Here is an 18,917-nt window from a genome sequence, read left to right as displayed (position 1 = left end):
TCGCCCTCCCTAGCCATCTCTAGGCACATTATTCACAAGTTCATTACTGTTTAATTTAATCACCAAATGTCAGACGAATGCCATTTATCCTGCCTTCTCACCAGAGGTTTACCTATTTATTTTACATTTCAAATGAATTGCTCATTATTCTGTCATTTGGGTCTTTATTTTGTAATTCATTTGGCAAGTCCCGGCAAGTTGAAAATGATGCCGTATTGAACAGAGTACCTTCTGGGCCCAGTCCCAGGGGTCCCTTCCCTGAAAGCCACCCCCGCCTCCCAGTGTCCCTCCTCGGGAGGCCAGCCTGGACACTCTCCACCTTCCTGATGGGTAATGGAGAGAGATGCAGCATTCCGCTCTTCTCTCAAGTCCAAACCCCACATCCATGATGCACAGATATGCACACCAAAGGCTGAGCAAGGCAAGAAGCTCAGGACGGAGAGTTCAACTGTCCATGCCGTAGGTGGGTTGCCCATTTGTGTTGATTCCCATGCTGTGGTCCCTAGCCATGGCCCTCACCAACCAAATCATTTATTGTGGTGCTTGAGGCTACAAGTCCAAGAATCTTCAGTTCAAGAAGTTGGAAGATGAGGTCCCCAGATGCCTGGACGTCTATGGTGAAGGGATTCCATAGGCCACTGGCTTCTTCGAAGTGATGGTAGCGGTGACGTTGGTTCACTCCAAGAAGAGAGGTAATGGCTACATAGACATGGAGAGCAAGTTTCTGAAGCTGGTGGCCTCCATCCAAGCTGCTTTGGATGGGCCAGTGACCTTGGCCCAGACCCTCACAGCAGATGCTTCAAGACAGGAAGGATTGGAAGGTCTTGTGGATGCCTGGTCTTTCCTTGATGTCCCTGTGGCCACTGAGTGGGGGCAGAAACTGACACCCCGATCCTTGCATGTGCATGTGTGTCTGTCTGTGTGAGTATCTGTGTGTAGGCGTATCTGTGTGTGTATGTGTGTGTGTGTGTGTGTCCCTGTGAGTGTAGCTCTGTACCCTGTCTTGTTCCTTCCTCTCCCTGCTTTTCCCTTCTTCCTGCATCCTCACTTCTCTGGCTACTTTCTAGCATTTGGGGTGGCCCTTCTCCTGGCTTCCTTCTCAGGCGGTAGCAAAGAGAAGGAACTGGGTGAGTGAGTTGCAGATTTCAACAGTGCTGGCAACAGCTCACTATTCAATAAACACTGGAGGAGTTAAAAAAAAAAAAAAGTAAGAAAGCGCCGGATGGGCTTTCTGTGCAATGAACAGACCTTAGTTAGAATTCTGCCTTTGCCACTTGGTTATCACCCTTGGACCTTCATTCCTTTGGGCAGATGACTTAACTTCTCTGAGCCCATTTAGTCATCTGTAAAATGGGAGGGTTGCAGATTTTGGCTCCTGCGGGGTGGTTGGGAAGGTTCAGTGGGATGAGGCATGCCCAGTGCTCCCCCACTGCTGGGCACATAGTTAGCGCTCTCTGAGGGAGGCATGAGCTCATTTTCTCTTAACCTCAAAGTAAACTAGGATGATCCAAATCAGCCCTTGCCAGGTGCAGGGGATTAAAGTCCGAGGACTTGAGAAAATGAATGCAACAGACAGTACCAGGAACCCACCAGGCTGGTGCTGACTCCATCCCTCAGCCTCAAGTCTGGCCGGGAGGCTCCCAGTTGCCAATGTGTCCCTACAGCTCTCTCAGGCTTCTTCACTGCTGCCTGAGAATGTTTGCTGAGCCAGCCCCCCACCCCCACCCCCACCCCCACCCCCGGAAGACTCTCAGTCTAAGCACCAATAGCCTCTCAGCCTGTACCCAGCATGCACCTCTGCATTGCAAAGCCTCCCATGCCTCCAGTCCCCTTTATGGGCTGTGCAGCAGAGCCAGAGAATCAGTGGGACTCCCTTCAAAATCGCTGGGGGGACCTCCCTCGTGAAGATTCAAATTCTTAAACCTGGGGTCAGGTCTGGGGTGAATCTCAGGGGACTCAGAACAACTGCTTTGTGTGTGTCCTTCTCCAGCCCAGAAGCTTCCCTGGCCTCTTGGAGTCTTGAAAAAAAAATTTTTTTTATTTGCTTTTCTAATTACAAGATCAATACCTGTATGTCGGAGGAGACTGGGGAAAGCACAGAAAAACCCACGTGAGGGAAAATGGCAATCCTACTCCCAGGGAGTGCGTACGTTCCCTGTGATCACCCCCAGTCTTTTGTCTAAGTGCATATTACACGTAATACGTCGTCTCCAATGTGTACTGTACTGTTTCAGCCTGTCTCTTCAGTTAAGGGAACAATGCCCGTGTATGCTCCTCCCCAGTGTCTGCTCCTGTCTTCCATCCCCACTCTGGGACTGGCTCATTATTTCTTCCTCTCTCTGGCCGATTTGCCTTCTCCCTCCTGTATCCTAATCTTCAGCCAGCGTCCTCGGGTTCCCCATCTTCAGATACAACTCCTCTTCTCCCTTCCTCTCCCCAAGCCATAGTCCTTGTTCTCTCTTCCCTGCGTTTTCTGAAACAGCAAACTTCCCTCTCCGCCCTCTGCCCAGGTCTCCCCTTAACGTACTCACTTCCTGACCCCCAAACTGAGGCTCTTGCCTCTCCCCACCGCCAAGAGGCACCAGGGCAGGACCATCCCTGGGAGAGAACTAGAATGCCAGCTACACGTGGACTTGAACATCTCCTAGCCACCTTCAAAAAGTAAAAAGAGACAAGTAAAATTAGTTTTAATAATATATTTCTTTTAACTCAGTATATCCAAACCGGTATCATTTCAACTTGTAACATGTCACCAATAAAAAATTATTAGTGGACGGACACCTGGGTGGCTCAGTCATTAAGCGTCTGCCTTTGGCTCGGGTCATGATCCCGGGGTCCTGGGATCCAGCCCCACCTTGGGCTCCCTGCTCGGTGGGAAGCCTGCTTCACCCTCTCCCACTCCCCCAGCTTGTGTTCCCTCTCTCGCTGTGTCTCTCTCTGTCAAATAAATAAAATCTCTAAAAAAATTATTAGTGGAGTATTTCCTATTCTTTTTTTTTTGTACTTACTCTTTGAGATCTGATGTGTATTTTGCACCTCTATCCCATCTCCATAACCATATTTCAAGTGTGCTGTAGCCAGGTGTAGCCAGTGACTATGGTATTGGATGACACGTGCCCAGGGACTCACCAAGAACCCGATGGTAAAATCTACTCATCTCCTTTCAGGGAACCAATTCCTACACTGTGTTCCTCTGTCTAACATAGCTCAGATGTTGCCCTTTCTTTCATCTTCCCATATGACATCTTCATTTCTTTTTTTGAATTATTTTTATTTACCTATAATGTATTATTCGCCCCAGGGGTACAGGTCTGTGAATCGTCAGGCTTACACATTTCACAGCACTCACCATAGCACAATGTCCGTAACCGAGCCACCCTATCCCACCTCCCCCCAGCAACCCTCAGCTTGTTTCGTGAGATTAAGAGTCTCTTATGGTTGTCTCCCTCCCGATCCCATCTTGTTTCATTTTTTCCTTCCCTGCCCCCTACAACCTCCTACTCTGTCTCTCAAATTCTTCATATCAGAGAGATCGTATGATAATTGTCTTTCTCTGATTGACTTATTTTCCTCAGCACAATACCCTTTAGTTCCATCCACGTCGTTGCACAAATGGCAAGATTTCAGTTTTTGATGGCTGCATAGTATTCCATTGTACATATATACACCACAGCTTCTTTATCCATTCATCTGTTGATGGACATCTAGGTTCTTTCCATGGTTTGGCTATTGTGGACATTGCTGCTATAAACATTCAGGTGCATGTGCCCCTTAGGATCACTACATTTGTATCTTTAGGGTAAATACCCAGTAGTGCAAGTGCCGGGTCAGAGGGTAGCTCTATTTTCAACTTTTCGAGGAACATCCATGCTGTTTTCTAGAGTAGCTGCAGCAGTTTGCATTCCCACCAACAGTGTAGGAGGGTTCCCCTTTTTCCATATCCTTGCCAACATCTCTCGTTTCCTGACATTAATTTTAGCCATTCTGACTGGTGTGAGGTGGTATCTCATTGTGGTTTTGATTTGCATTTCCCTGATGCCGAGTGATGTGGAGCTCTTTTTCATGTGTCTGTTGGCCATCTGTATGTCTTCTTTGCAGAAATGTCTGTTCATGTCTTCTGCCCATTTCTTGATTGGATTATTTGTTCTTTGGGTGTTGAGTTTGCTAAGCTCTTTATAGATTTTGGATACTAGCCCTTTATCTGATATGTCATTTGCAAATATCTTCTCCCATTCTGTCAGTTGTCTTTTGGTTTTGTTGACTATTTCCTTTGCTGTGCAAAAGCTTTTGATCTTGATAAAGTCCCAATAGTTCATTTTTGCCCTTGCTTCCCTTGCCTTTGGCGATGTTTCTAGGAAGAAGTTGCTGTGGCTGAGGTCAAAGAGGTTGCTGCCTGTGTTCTCCTCAAGGATTTTGATGGATTCCTTTCTCACATTGAGGACCTTCATCCATTTTGAGTCTATTTTTGTGTGTGGTGTAAGGAAATGGTCCAGTTCCATTCTTCTGCATGTGGCTGTCCAATTTTCCCAACACCATTTGTTGAAGAAACTGTCTTTTTTCCCTTGGACATTCTTTCCTGCTTTGCTGAAGATTAGTTGACCATAGAGTTGAGGGTCTATTTCTGGGCTCTCTATTCTGTTCCATTGATCTATGTGTCTATTTTTGTGCCAATATCATACTGTCTTGATGATTACAGCTTTGTAATAGAGCTTGAAGTCTGGAATTGTGAAGTCACCAACTTTGGCTTTCTTTTTCAACATTCCTCCGGTGACTGGAGTCTTTTCTGGTTCCATATAAAATTTAGGATTATTTGTTCCATTTCTTTGAGAAAAATTGATAGTATTTTGATAGGTATTGCATTAAATGTGTAGATTTCTTTAGGTAGCTTAGACATTTTCACAATATTTGTTCTTCCAATCCATGGGTATGGAACATTTTTCCATTTCTTTGTGTTTTCCTCAATTTCTTTCATAAGTACTTTATAGTTTTCTAGGTACTGATTCTTTGCCTCTTTGGTTAGGTTTATTCCTAGGTATCTTATGGTTTTGGGTGGACATCTTTATTTCTGAAACTTCTTTTATGATGTTAGTAACATATGATAGTAAATATCAGAAACAACCAGAGATGGTGACCTAGATTTTTCTTAAAGATTTTATTTATTTATTTGACACACAGAGAGAGATAGTGGGAGAGAGCACAACCAGGGGGAGAGGGAGAAATAGGCTCTCCACTGAGCAGGGAGCCTAATGTGGACCTTGATCCCAGGACCCTGGGATCATGACCTGAGTTGAAGGCAACTGCTTCACCGACTGAGCCACCCAGGTGCCCCTAAATTTTCAAAATCAGGTCTTAGGAGACAAGCTGTCCTGGTCAGGCAGAGGAATCACCTTGTCTTAGGGTTAATTATGGCAAGAGCACAAGAATAGTCACTGTTGAGATGTGTTGAGAATCAAAGGGAAGGTCCCAAGGGAAGTTGGGTTTGGAGTTTGTGCTATGAAAATAAGCAGAATGATGGAGAAGGGACATACTCAGATCCTCTGCCTGGTGTAACGAGGCAAGGCCACTCAGCTAGTTGCAGAACAAAATGGGGACATTTCTCAGGGTCCTCAGTGGTCTGTAGAATCATCAGGGCCTGAAGACCCAGACTCCAGTTTGAGGTTTCAGCATTGACTTCTATAATCACACAGCAGAGTTGGGCCACCAATGGGGAGGTTGTCACTTTCACATTCAGGAAACTTCTTGTGGAGTTGGTGGGAGGGGGAAGTGCTGCTCTTCTGGAGGCCGGTTCCAGATTGACACCACTGCCACCCTAACCCAGCTGCTGAATCAGGATGCAGCTGCCACTGTCCACACCAGCATCACTGGGGTCCTGAGATCTGCCAGGTCACTGATTTCGGGGCACTGGAACTCCCCAGAAGTGGAGCTATAGTCACCAGACAGATATAGCCAAAGCAGTCAAGTCCCACGGAGGCCAGTGTTTAGAAAACAAGAGAGGTTTACATTTAAGAGGTGGAAGGAAGGGTGCCTGGGTGGCTCAGGTCGTGATCCCTGGGTCCTGGGATTGAGCCCTGCATCAGGCTCTCTGCTCAGTGGGGAGCCTGCTTCTCCCTCTGCCCTCCCCCTGCTCATGGTCTCTCTCTCTCTCTCTCAAAAATAAATAAATACAAGTTAAAACAAAAAAAAAGATGTGGAAGGGAATCTGACTTCAGAATCCTGGCTTGCCACCTAAAAGATGGAAATGGTATTTGTACTAGTTCAGGCTACTGCTAACTAAATAGCACACAGTGGCGGGCTTAAACAACGGACACATGTTCCTCATAGTTCTAGAAGCTGAGAAGTCTAAGAGCAAGATGCTGGCTGATCCATTTCCTGGCGAGGGCTCTCTTCCTGGCTGGCAGAAGGCTGCCTTCCTCCAGGGTCCTCACATGGTGGCGAGAGGGAGAGGGAGACAGCTGGAGAGGGAGACGGAGAGAGTGGGGGTGGGGAATCAAGTTGTTTGGTGTCTCCTCTTCTAAGGGGCCCTGCCCTCATGACCTTGGCTAATCACCTCCCAAAGGGGCCACCTTCAAATCCCATCACACTGAGGGTGGGGGGCTTCTATGTATGAATTTCGGAAGGATGCAATTTATTCTGTGGGAGTATTTAAAAGCTGTAAGCTCCCTGAGGTGACTGAGCTGCAAGGGAGCCTTTGGAATACAGTGGGGTTTTTTGGGGGGGGCAATTCCGACATTGGCAGAAGGGAAGGCACGTTAGAAGGGGGTTGAGTGGTTCTGGCATCATTGAAACAGACACTACCTGAAGGTCCTAATGGACCACAAGGAGCTGATGTCCCACCACAGACATCCTCACTATCCATCACCAAGAAGAACCCCTATTGACACTGTGTTACAGTTCTTATTTATTTATTTATTTATTTATGGCACTTTTTGGGAGGGGTTCAGAGGGAAGGAGGGTGGGGAGAATCCCAAGCAGGCTCCACACTGACTGTGGAGCCCAAAGAAGGGTTCAATATTACGATCCTGAGATCATGACCTAAATTGAAATCAAGAGCTGGATGCTTAACCCGCTGAGCCACCAAGGTACCCCTTTTTATTTTTTTTTAAAGATTTATATCTTTAAGTAATCTCTGCACCCAACTTGAACTCACAACCCCTAGATCAAGAGTTGCATGCTATACCCACAGAGCTGGTCAGGAGCTCTGATTCTTGTATATTTTAATCAATAGCTATTAACAACCAGAAGAAAATATTGAGATCATTCTTGGCATGAATTGTTTTCCCATTTGCCATATTGTCAAATCTTCTCTCACGCCAGTAAACATTCACACCATCCATTTAAACAGCTCCTGATATTTCAGTCTGGGTAAAACCACAATTTATTGAACCAAATGCCTATTGTTCTGGACTTTTTAGAGTAAATGCAGAGGGATCCCGATTTCCCCCTATTAAAACAAAATTAGGAAGAACATTTCAGAAGCAAAATCTAATGATAAATGAATGAGAAAAATTGCTCTTGGGTACATATTACTACATGTCCTCTAGAAAAATTATATCAAGTTATAACCACAGATCATGTTGGAGAGTGCTTGTTTCTCTATGTCTTCAACAACACTGTATATTACCATTAATATTTTTTCTAATCTAATAGTGAAAAATCTCCCCACCCTGCCCCACTTCTTTGAGCTTTTCTTCCTCTGGCTTTGCCCGTGGTCCTGTCTGCATCCCTCCCATTTCCCGTCTTGTCCTACAAATGTCTGCCCTGCAGCTCTTTGTCTAACCACTTTCTTTTCTTCCTCCACATTCCCTTGTAAATTTGAGCAAAACCAACCTCTGCAAACTTTCTCTGGCTCACACGCACCCCAAAACCCACCAGCACCGTTGTCTATCCCATCTATGTCGACAAATAAATGTGTGATGAATGAGTGCATGAGAAAGAACCCTTGAAGAGAGAACTTGCAACCAAAAGTGGAGGGTCCATCCCTGGGACTTGTTGAAATCCCAGTGACCTCAAGGCAAAATTGTTCATGCTCAGTACAGTCAAGATTGTAGCAGTAAGAACAAAATAGAAAGCCGTATTTTAAAGAATCAGCTTTCAAGTAACTTCCTGCAGCTTCCCGGGAGCACAAGACCGATTTGGATCAGAACGAGGTGGTAGTTCTTAGGAACCACATTCCCCAGAAGAGGAGGAAAAGTTCACTACAGATCTCATTTTAAAGATCTCCTGCAATACAATATTTTTGGGATGTGCTTTGGTTCAATCTAAAACAAGTTTTGTTTCTACCCCCAACCAGGGTCTGACCAACTTATTTCTGTTTCTATGCATCTTTGGAAAATCAAAACCAAACAATAACAACACCCCCCCCCCACCACCATCTCTTCTCTGTGGATGATCTCCAGTGGTCTTCTCTAGTCATTTCTCCTGAGCCTTAGATGGGACGCTAACTCGATGTTCTGCTGGGACCTCAGACTCAAGATGCTGCCATGTTATTGGCCCCTCTTCTTCTTACTATTTTTAAACAACTTTACTTGTAAGTAATCTCTACACCCAATGTAGGGCTCAAACTTACAACTCCAAGGTTATGAGTCACACGCTCCACCCACCAAGCCAGCCAGGTACCCCCTTCTTACTATTTTAATAGCTGACTTTTATTGAGCTCTGTCTTAGGCTGAATTTCCCTAGAGGCAGGCCCAGGGATCACTGATTGGGAGAAGCAAAGTTGGAAAAGGGAAGGGAAGGAAGCCAACGCAACGGGTGTTAATGAGCGGGTGACCGCTGTGGGCAAACAGACTCGCTTCTGGGGACGTCAGGGAGCCTTCTTAGAGCAGAGTTGCCTGGTGAGGGGTAAAGAAGCTGGGGGTTTCTCTGCCAACTCTTTTTTTTTTAATTTCTAAAGATTTATTTATTTATTTGAGAGAAGAGAGAGGGAAAGAACAGGGGGAGGGGCAGAGAGAGGGAGTCCTCAAGCCTCCATGCTGAGTGCAGAGCTCAACATGGGGCTCTGATCGCACGATCCTGAGATCATGACCTGAGCTGAAATCAAGAGTCAGATGCTTAACTGACTGAGCCACCCAGATGTCCCTCTGCCAACTCTAGACTGTCATCCCTGCAAGGGTCCAGGCAGTAAGTAAAGGCTCTAGGGAAGGACCTACAGAGGCCTGTTTGTAGGAAGCTGTTGGCTTTGGCAGGAAGGGTGCATGCCAGCGGGACTGGAAGGTCACCCACAGCTTTCACTGCGAGAGCATCTCAGGCATCAGGCATTGTGCTGTTTGATAGCTCCCGCCATCTCCCAGGAAGTAGAGACTCAAGAAGACCATCTACAGATGGAGAAACCAAGTCTTGGAAATGCCAAAGGACAGGCTCACACATGCCCAGGAGGTGAGCCAGCTTCGGACCGCAGAGCCCGCGGAGCCCACTCCACACCTCCTGCCTCCCGTCACACGACTGTGCTCCCTCCAGCCAGGCCCCTCCTTCCAGGATGGCACCTGCTGAGGAAACAGGAAGCAGATGGAATTCAGGAGCTTGGTTAGGGCCCACGCTGTGTGTTTCCTTACATCACAGGGTTCTTGCAATTTTCTGAGCTGTCAGTTCCCCCACTTGGCAGGATTTTAGACTCTGAAATAGGAGTCATGCTCACAAATTCCTTTTGAGGGGACATGACTCGGGGCAGCGCTCTGAGACTTGGTAATTGCCTCAGCTTGATTCCGATGAAAGAAGATATGTGTGCGTGTGTGATACGTTACGGTGTTCTTTTTTTTTTTCCTTGGCTGGAAAACAGCCAGTTTCTTGTGTTTTGAATAATATGTTCTAAAGGAGTTTCTTCCTCCGTCTACTGGGTTCAAAACCCTGTGAGCAGTGAGAAGAGGGGTATTTTTATTCTGATTTCTTTCACTTGTTTACTCTGCTCTTCCCTTTAATAGAAGTAGTAGTAACAGTAGTTGTCACAGAAGGAGGATTTAGTACGTCTGTAAAATGCTTTCCATGTGTGCTAAATTGTGTATAGATTGTACATAGATGTGTATGGTTACTCTTGTATCTAACTATATAAATATTGTATTATTTCATCTCAATAACCTTGTGAGATATACACCCCATTTTGCAGAAGGTAAAACTGAGGCCTGGAGAGGTGAAGTTGTTCCAGATCACCAAGCTCAGAGCGCTCAGCCTAGAGGCTGGAGCTGAGAATGACTCCTCATGGTCCAAGTGCTGAAGCCCCGGCTTCCCACTCCTGCCTGCCTGGGTTCCCTCTCACCCACCCCAGCCTCCCTCTCATCCCAAATGTGATGCCCCTGTGTTCTGCTGACTCTGTTCCTCTGTCCCATTTTCCAGATGGGACCTCAGTGGAAGCTGCCCCCCTCTTCTGCTCCGGCTTCTCTGGCATATTGGCAGTGAGGCTGGGAATTCTAGGGGCGGCTCTGGAACCTGGTTCCCCGCTCTATGGCCCTGCCCCCACTGCCCACGGCTTCTGCCCAGAGCCTCTCATCACAAATAAATATGTCACAGCGTGATTTGTGAAGGATGTCAGGACCATGGGTAATTTTTTTCCCCCTTCTATTCTGATTTCCATTATTCTTGTTCCAGTGGAGGTGCACAGAAAAATAAGTAACAAAGGCATTTATCTTCTCTTTCTGTTCTCTCTCCTGGCTGTCTCCCTTCCATCAATGACTTTTCTTGGACGTAAACACCGTTTCACTAGCCCCGGCGGTGGCACGGAGCTACTCCCCAAGCCCCCAGCCCCACCGCTGCTCTGCCTGGAGACTGTGGTTCTCTCTCTACCAGTCGACAGTTGCTCCGTGAAAATCTACACGTGAATGGCTCAGAAAAAACGTTCTAAAAATCTAACCAGCCAGAAAATCAAAGGCAGGGAGACCTAGATGGTGTGCCCACTTACTGAGCTCCTGCTGTGGGTACACAGGGAAACCCGCCAAGGCTGAGAAGGGAGGAGGGACGGAGCCAAGTGCAGCTTCTTTCCCTCCAAGCTCTGTCAGGTCATTTGTTCATTCAACAAACGTTCACTGAACTATGTTCCAGGCACAGTTGTAAGCCCTGGGTATGGTGCAGGCCAGTATTCCTGCCTTCGTGGAGCCTAGATTCTAGTGGACAAAAAAGAAAATAGAGTAAGATAAATCAGGAAATGGGAAATAATAATAGTTTGTGAGACTGACAAAGTCAGCAGGAGGTGGGGCTGGTTGGGGGCTGGTTTGCAATTTGAAGCAGAGTGGTCCGTGAGCACTATGGCCTTGGCCTATGAGCAAGGACCTGAAGTAAGGGTCGGTGTGAGCCATGTGGCTCTGTGGGGGAAAGCATTCCCAGGGGAAGAGGTGGAGGAGGGAGATGTTGGAGGGGCATCAGGAACCCAGGGGGGCTGGAGCAGGGTGAGTGAGGGCTGAAGGTCAGGCGACAGAGGGACTGGGTGTCGGGGATGCAGGAACTTGGGGCCACCACAAGGACTCTGGCTGTGGTCTGAGCAAGATGGGATCCCTTGGAGGTTTGAAGCAGAGAGGGGGCATGCTGGGTCCCTCTAGCTGTTGTTCCTGGAGGGGAGCTGCGGGGGACCTGAGGGGGGACCAGCTGGGGCCTGCAGGGCAGTGGGGGTGGGGAGCCAGCAGACTCTCTGTGCATTTGAAGGTGGAGCCCCTGGGGCTCGCCGCCGCTGGATCTGGATCCGTTGAGGCTGGGAGAGAGAGCTAAGGTAGAGTGGCAACAAGGTTTTGGGTCTGGTCACCGGGAAGGAGGGAGTGGACTGATGTGGAACAGGCTGGGGAAGCTGTCGGTTTGGGGAGAAGGGGGAATGCCTCTGTGGAGCGGGCATAGCTTCTGGTGAGTCCTCAGGGAGCCTGGTCCCAGTCCCCATCTGCCAGTTTCACCGCATGTGGCACTCTCGGAGCCCAGCTCCTCATCTCCTCTGTAGGACTTATCATGGGGATAATAATGACCACCCACAGCTATCACGGGCCTACTGTGTGCCAGACGCTCTGCTAAGCACTTTATGAACCTTAACTCACTAACGCTTCCTAGCAATCTTAGGGGGAGGTATAATTATCATCCTCACTTTACAGAGTAGGAAATCGAGACACAGAGAGGCTAAGTAGCTTTCCCAAAGACACACAGCAAGTGAGTGTCAGACCCAGACAACGGGCTCCAGAAACCACCCCCTTTCCTCCTTCCCTCCTTGCCGTTGGCATGGGGTGAGACAATGGATGGAGCACGGTGAGGGTACCCTTTTTCTCTGTTCTAGTCCCTTCTGATACCCTCAGTCCTCTTTCCACAAGTTCTCACATCTCCGAGGAAGCTTGGACTGGTGAGGAGAGTGTGGGCAGAGGCAGGAGGTAAGGGGGGAGGCTGGAGGCTGCGCAGGGGTGGTCAGTAGGAGTGTGCGTGCATGGTTGCCCGCCGCAGCTAAGGGGACAGCCGTGTGGCTCAGGCCTCCCCCTGTAGGTGTGTCACCCATGAGTGAGGGAGGTGCCAGGATCTGGCTGACTGCAGGGTCTGCTGGCTTACAGTGGGGTCTCAGTGGGGTCTGTGGGAGCCCTGAGACCCAGACACCTTACAGAGCTGGGCCCTGCGACGGAAGAACACCTGCCCACACCTCCCACTGGGTCAGACCCGGGGGTAAGAGGGTGTGCAAACACTTCGATTTCCATTTCCCTTGCTGGCTCTGAGACAGTGACCTACAGGGCATCAGGTTTATAGCAATGGTGCCAAAATTGTGGTGTCCGGACCAGGACCATCAACATCCCTTGTTAGAAATGTAAATTCTCATCTGGGGTGGGGCCCGATGTTCTAAGGAGCCTTCCAGGTGACTCAGATGCAGAAGAACCAGCAGCGTAGATCAAGACAGCCACCCAAGGCCACGTAGCTGAAATCCTGGGTAACCAGGACTTGACCCTGCTCTGCCAGACCGCAGGGGCTGGGTACTGAGCCTCATGGAGGCTGCCTCCAACATCAGAAGCACTGGGTGTCTCCCCAACTCTCCACCCCTCACTCCTGTTCGCTCTCTCTTCCACACCTGCTGCCGGGAGCCCTCAGCAGTGGTGAGAGCTCCCATTCTTAAAAAGGTCCAAATGGGCCGTGTAAGGGGCAACCCCGGAGTACTTGAAAGTCCCAGCTAGAAGCCACAGGGTGGGGGAGGATATCTGTGATACATGTACCTGAGCAGAGACTTACATCCAGAATGAGACAGAGGATCCCTCCAGCAACAGCAAGAGAGAGGCCCCCAGAATGGCCCAGGAAAATGTGACAAGGTTCTCCATTTCATTAATGATCAGGGAAGAGCAAATTAAGACCATAATAGGATCCCGCTATTCCCAGTACCAGGATGAACCGGTGAAAAGGAAGTACCAGACGCTGGCAGGGATGGGTGGGGGGCGACAACAGGAGCCCTGGGACGTCGCTGGTAGGAGTGTAAATTGGCAAAACTTCTTCGGGCAATGGGCCAAGCCTCCTGCAACCGAACCTGCATGATCCAGCAACTATACCAGTGAGTGATGCCATCCTTGTGGTCTGCAAGGCTCAGGGCAAGTGTTGTTTCTGCAAGACCCTTGTCTAGACAAACAGTTTTGCTGAAAATACTTCACAAAGCTCATGGGTCCACATGAGACATGGTGATTTACTGATGAAGATTTAGAACAGTGGACAGAGAGTGAGTTACTTACGTATTTGGGTATCGTATGGTCTGTTTCTTTATGGCTGGTGGCGTTTCCTGTTAGTGTCCAGACACCATCTCTCCCATTTAGATCCAGAAGCTCTGGCTTCGTGTTCTTTGTTGTAGGACGTGCCTTTCCTGGCTAATTTCATTTCTCCCACCAGGAGGAGAAGGTAACAGTGCCATTACGATTCACAGGGCTGTGGTTCTCTGGAACCTGTTGTTACAGAAATAGTATAGATCTTCTCATCTCTGCCGTTCCCTGATGCATCAACCCAGGGCTGCCGGAGCCACGCTCATGATGCTGCCGCCTGCACCGGGCCACCCCTGTGTTCTCACTTCTCATGACTCTCTCAGAGGCAGTTACTGACCTTTGGTGACAATGACCGCAGATGCAAATCTTACCAGTGTGCGTGGGGAACGCATGTTCCGGAAATGGTAGGTCTGCTGTTCGAGCATTTATAACATACACATGGAACAGCCAACCCCTTTTTTGAGTTTTTGGGCTGTAATCATGGCCTTCCCAGAATGCAATGTCTTTCCATGTTGGCCATACACCTGCCTTCCGCACGAGCATCCACAGGGAGAAGGGTAGGGGGACAAGGCCTGAGCAAGAAGAGAGAGGTCCCTTTCATGCAAGGAGTGTTCGTCCTTTGTCTGGCATGACTTAAGACGATAGAGCACAACATCCCACACTGGTAGAAAATGAGAAGACACCAGCAAGATGGGCCCGTGGGCCTCAGGGAGCAATGGTCTCAGAAGCCCTTGGAAGGTAGGGACACGGCCACCTCCCAGACCGCCTGACAAGTGGCGTCCTGGAGAGGAGGATGGGTCACTGGCCTGGGAGCCAGAAGGACACAGTGTTGGGGACACTTGCCACCAGCCCTGCCGTCCTCAATCCTGCAGACCAGAGGTGTCACTATAGCCAGAAAGCAGATGGGCAAGAGGTGACACCTAGCTCCAGCCGGAGGGTAGCAGTGGCCCCATGGGAGCCCGGAGCCCTGAGCTCGTCCTGTGTCCAGAGTGAGTGAGTTGTTCCAAATCAGCATGTCAGCACCACTCTAGTGGCCCGATCTTGCACAATCTCACAGAAGAAATACATGCTGGCCAGCAAAAGTGCTCGGCACACCAGCCCACCCGCCCAGAACCAGAGACTCAATGCCGGACTCCAGGACAAGCCATAGGTGTGAGTCCCAGAGCCCCATGGGGGCATCTGCTCGGTCCTATGTACAGGGTAGGGGGCCGGAAAGAACACTAGAGGAGAAATAGAGACCCAGGCCTTTACAGACCTTGGACTGGGTTTGGGGTGCTTTGTCCAGAAAGCTTTGTTTGCTCTGGCTGTCTCAGCCACCAGAGGGGGACTAAAGAATTTCAAGGGAAGTCTTCCAAAGTGTGAAGCCCCCAATGCATGGGACCTTAGCCTGGGACAGAGGGTAGGACTGCTAGGTTCTCCCTCTGGGGGCTGTAGCTAGAAAAGGGCATGAGGGGGACCTCTGGGGTCCTGCTAGCTTTCTGTATTTTGACTGGGCACTATTCGTCTGGGTCTGGGCTTGAGACAATTCACTGAGCTGAACACTTAGAACGTACACTTTTTCATACGCATTTTAAACTTTTATAAAAACTTTAACAAAAAGGAAAGAAAGAATCTCAGCCAAGCAGTTCCCCCCCACCCCTTTCTGAGCTTGCCTTGTAGGCTCTGATTCCTGAGCTCTCTCCGCACCTCAGAGCCCCAGACACCAGCAGAGACACCACGCTGGAGAAGACCAGGTTGTAAGGGTCAGAGTCTGACTCACTCCTGCGAGGAGCTGGGGCCCAGGGCTCAATGCAGAGGAAATAAGAGATGGGGGGTGGGAGGTGGGGGAAGAATCCTGATGTGACCAGGCCCACAAAGTTGATGATTCTCTATAAGAAAGTGTTTAGATACAGATTGTGTGTCTATTAAATGCTTCACTTGGGGAGGACTTTTGTTTTTTTTTTTTTTTAAGATTTTATTTATTTATTTTACAGACAGAGATCACAAGTAGGCAGAGAGGCAGGCAGAGAGAGAGAGAGGAGTTAGAAGGCTCCCCGCAGAGCAGAGAGCCCCATGCGGGTCTCGATCCCAGGACCCCGGGATCATGACCCGAGCCGAAGGCAGAGGCTTTAACCCACTGAGCCACCCAGGCGCCCCAGGACTTTTGTTTTTAAGCAACCCAGCTTTGGGGGCTGAAGAAGGGGACTCTCTTCCCACAGGGCAGTGGTGGGGAGGGCAAAGGAGGAAATATAAGAGGTCTGTACTGGTGTTGACTCTGACCACGAACCCACCATCGGGGCTATGAGGCAGGAAGCTTATCCCCAGGGCTGTGGCCCAGCGTTGCATCCCAGTGTTGCCATAACAAAGGACCACAGGCAGGTCCAGAGTTTCTACACAACAGAAATTTTTTGTCTCACAGCTTGGAGGCTGCAAATCCAAAATCAATGTATTGGCCATGTTGGTTCTTTCTGAGACCTCTCTCCGTGGCTTGGAGATGGTTGTCTTCTCCATGTCTCTTCAGATGGGGTAAGTGGGCAGGTGGCCAAAAGCAGGGATCGATCACTCGCAAGCCCAAAGATAGGCGACACATTGTGAGGCAGTGTGGGGCAGTGGTCTGGGACATGGACGCCACCGTCAGTCTCTGTCACTTCCCAGCTGGTTGGTCCCCAGCAAGTTGTTCAGCATCTCTGAGCCTCAGCTCCCTTCCCTGCTCTGTTCCCACAGAGATCTGTTATGAGGGTTAATATTTGTCATTTTACAGTGCCTGGCACACGGAAAGGGCTGTATCACTATTAGCTAGGATTATCTTCAAAGTAACACAAACAACTGAGAAAAATGATGAAGATAGAGAAAAAACTGTTAACCCCATGACCTTATGCTAATGGAGCAATTGACTTGCTTTGTAATTATAAGTCATGCCCAACGGAACATCTAGAGCATTTCGAGTCCAGATAGGTTCAGAGACCCCTGGTCCCTTGACATGAAAAAGTCCCAAATTGGAGGTGGCAGGGGTGGGAGGAAGCTCAGCCTTGGCCAGATCTTCCCAGCACAGCAGCAGAGAAGCTTAGCTCCAGGGCTTCTAGAAAAAAGCTCCCCTATGGCCCCTCCTCAGCCTCTGAATCTTTTCAAGCTTGTAATTTCCTCTTCTGGCCATGGGAACCAAAGCCACCCCATTAACCTGCATTGCAGGTGGGCTCTTTCAAACGATTTTTTTGCTTCTGTGTGGCCCTGACTTCAGCTTCTGGGCAAACGTGGTCTCCACGGTGTCCTCCTGGATTGGATGAATGGTGCCCTCAGGAGCTCCCAGCGTGACTCTATAATCACTGCTAGAAGCTTGGTGGCCGGGGCCATGTCAGCTCCGGGTTGGTCTGCCACCCCCAGCTCCAGCCAGTTCTCCACTGTGTCTGAAAAGGAGATCAGGAAGAGGGTGTGTGTGTGTGTGTGTGTGTGTGTGTGTGTGTGTTTGTGAGAGGAGAGAGAGAGAGAAAATGTGCGTGCATTTGTGAGGGAGAGAAGCGGGCTTTTATATCCTGAAATAGACAACTCACACTGACTGTATGACTCCAACGTGCATGAATTTAGCACTTGCTGAAAACACCTGGGAGTTCTTTTCCAAAACCCTGAGCTTGGTGCTTCTCTTCATCCCCATTCTATATCTGGGTAAATGGAGGCGGGATAGGCAGTGAATTACCTAGGGTTCTACAGCAGCTCGCCTGGGATTGGAACCTACAGAGTCAGCACCCCACTGCCGGGAGAATCACCTCCGGCCTCCTCAGCCTCTCCCTGACCTGCGCCGCTGCGGTATGTGCTGCCTCCGCCTGGTACCTTCGCCCATGTGTGACATGCATGCTCCTGTTTTGTCCTTTAGACATGTGTGGTAGGCCCAGAAAACTGTCCTGACCGTCCTCACTGGCCCAGGCACACCCCGTTGTCCTCCCCAATACTGTGTTTCAGAAGGCCACTGCCAACGGGGGAGAGAAAATCCAGCTCAATGCGGCCATGCCCAGTTCTCTATTTACTTTTTGACTTTGAACAGGCTTCCCCTCGTGGTGACAGTGTGGCTGCCAGCAGCTTCAGCCACAGGCCCTCCCGGGCCCCAGTTGTGCAGCTGACACCCTTCTGGACCACAGTGGCCAAGAGGATGGAATGAACCGATCAGACAGCCTGGATCCCGGGATCCAGGGTCCTGTGCTGCACCTCTGGTTCCAGGTATGTGGGGGTTCTTTTCAGGGTGCACGTGCTGCGTGTGTGGGAAAGAGTAGTCTTGGGGGAGCCTCCACTTCTTCCCCTCTGGGCAAGTCTCACTCATTCCTCTCCCTTTTGGGCTCCAAAGCCCTGGCTCCTCTCTTTAGAGGGCTGTAGGCCTCCCCCAAAGTATGAGGGCTTCTGTGTCCACTGTAAACCCACCACCCATCCTACCCAAGGGAAAATTAAGTCCGCCTATGTGGGCTGTATGTGTGTGTGTGTGTGTGTGTGTGTGATGCAGGCTCAGCGCCCCAGTACAGGATCCTGCCACCCCGATGGTGAAGCAAGCAGTGCACTGTCTTCATCCCCATCGGGAGGTGAGGCTCTGAAGTGTCTCAGCCCTCCCCATGGACCCGCAGGCACTTGGCACCGGACAGCCCCGGGCTCTGTGCTGACAGCCATAATCCGTTGGAACTTCCTTTCTGCTGACACTGGCCTCCCTCAAATTTGCTGCCACCCTGCCTTTGTCTGAGCAGCAAACTGATAGAAGAGGAAAAGGCTCACCAAGATCATCATGAGGCCTCCGGGGAGCCCGGCTTTGGGAGGCAAACCAAGTGTGATTTGCATGCTGGATTTTCACAAGACACCCAAAACACCCGAAAGAGAATTCAGGAACATCAGCGGTCCTGTGATCTTGCAAGCAGGAAGCACTCCATTAATAACTCCTGAATGAAGGAAGCACCCTCCGAAGTAGGCACTCTTGTTATGCCGTTTGATAGATGAGAAAACAGAGGCTCAGAGAGGTTTAGTAACTTGCCTGGGGTCACACAGATCAGACACAGCAGAGGTCAGATCTAAACACAGGCAGCTTCTCATGACCTAGCCTGACCAGTCCTGTTGCCCTGCCCAGCTGGGAAGAGGCTGGGGGGAGGTGGGACTGAACCTTAGCCACTCCTGCCTGGCCTCTGGTGCAGGGCAGCAGCTGGCTGAAGCCAGGATCCGTGCTTGGGGGGAAGGGGGCGGTGCTGCGTCTGGTTGCAAGGCTGAGCTCCTGCTGAGCCATACTCGCTTCCCATA

At 49.7% G+C, this 18,917-nt stretch overlaps 1 pseudogene; it reads left to right on the top strand.

The window, feature by feature from the left end:
• The first annotated feature begins 508 nt into the window (after positions 1–508).
• Positions 509–925, top strand: LOC101687645 (annotated as a pseudogene).
• The last annotated feature ends 17,992 nt before the right edge of the window (positions 926–18,917 follow it).

This window comes from Mustela putorius, unplaced genomic scaffold (assembly GCF_011764305.1).
Source record: "Mustela putorius furo isolate JIRA1106 unplaced genomic scaffold, ASM1176430v1.1 tig00003853_pilon_pilon_pilon, whole genome shotgun sequence".
Classification (NCBI taxonomy): Eukaryota; Metazoa; Chordata; class Mammalia; order Carnivora; family Mustelidae; genus Mustela; species Mustela putorius.
This window is presented reverse-complemented; position numbering and strand designations above follow the sequence as displayed.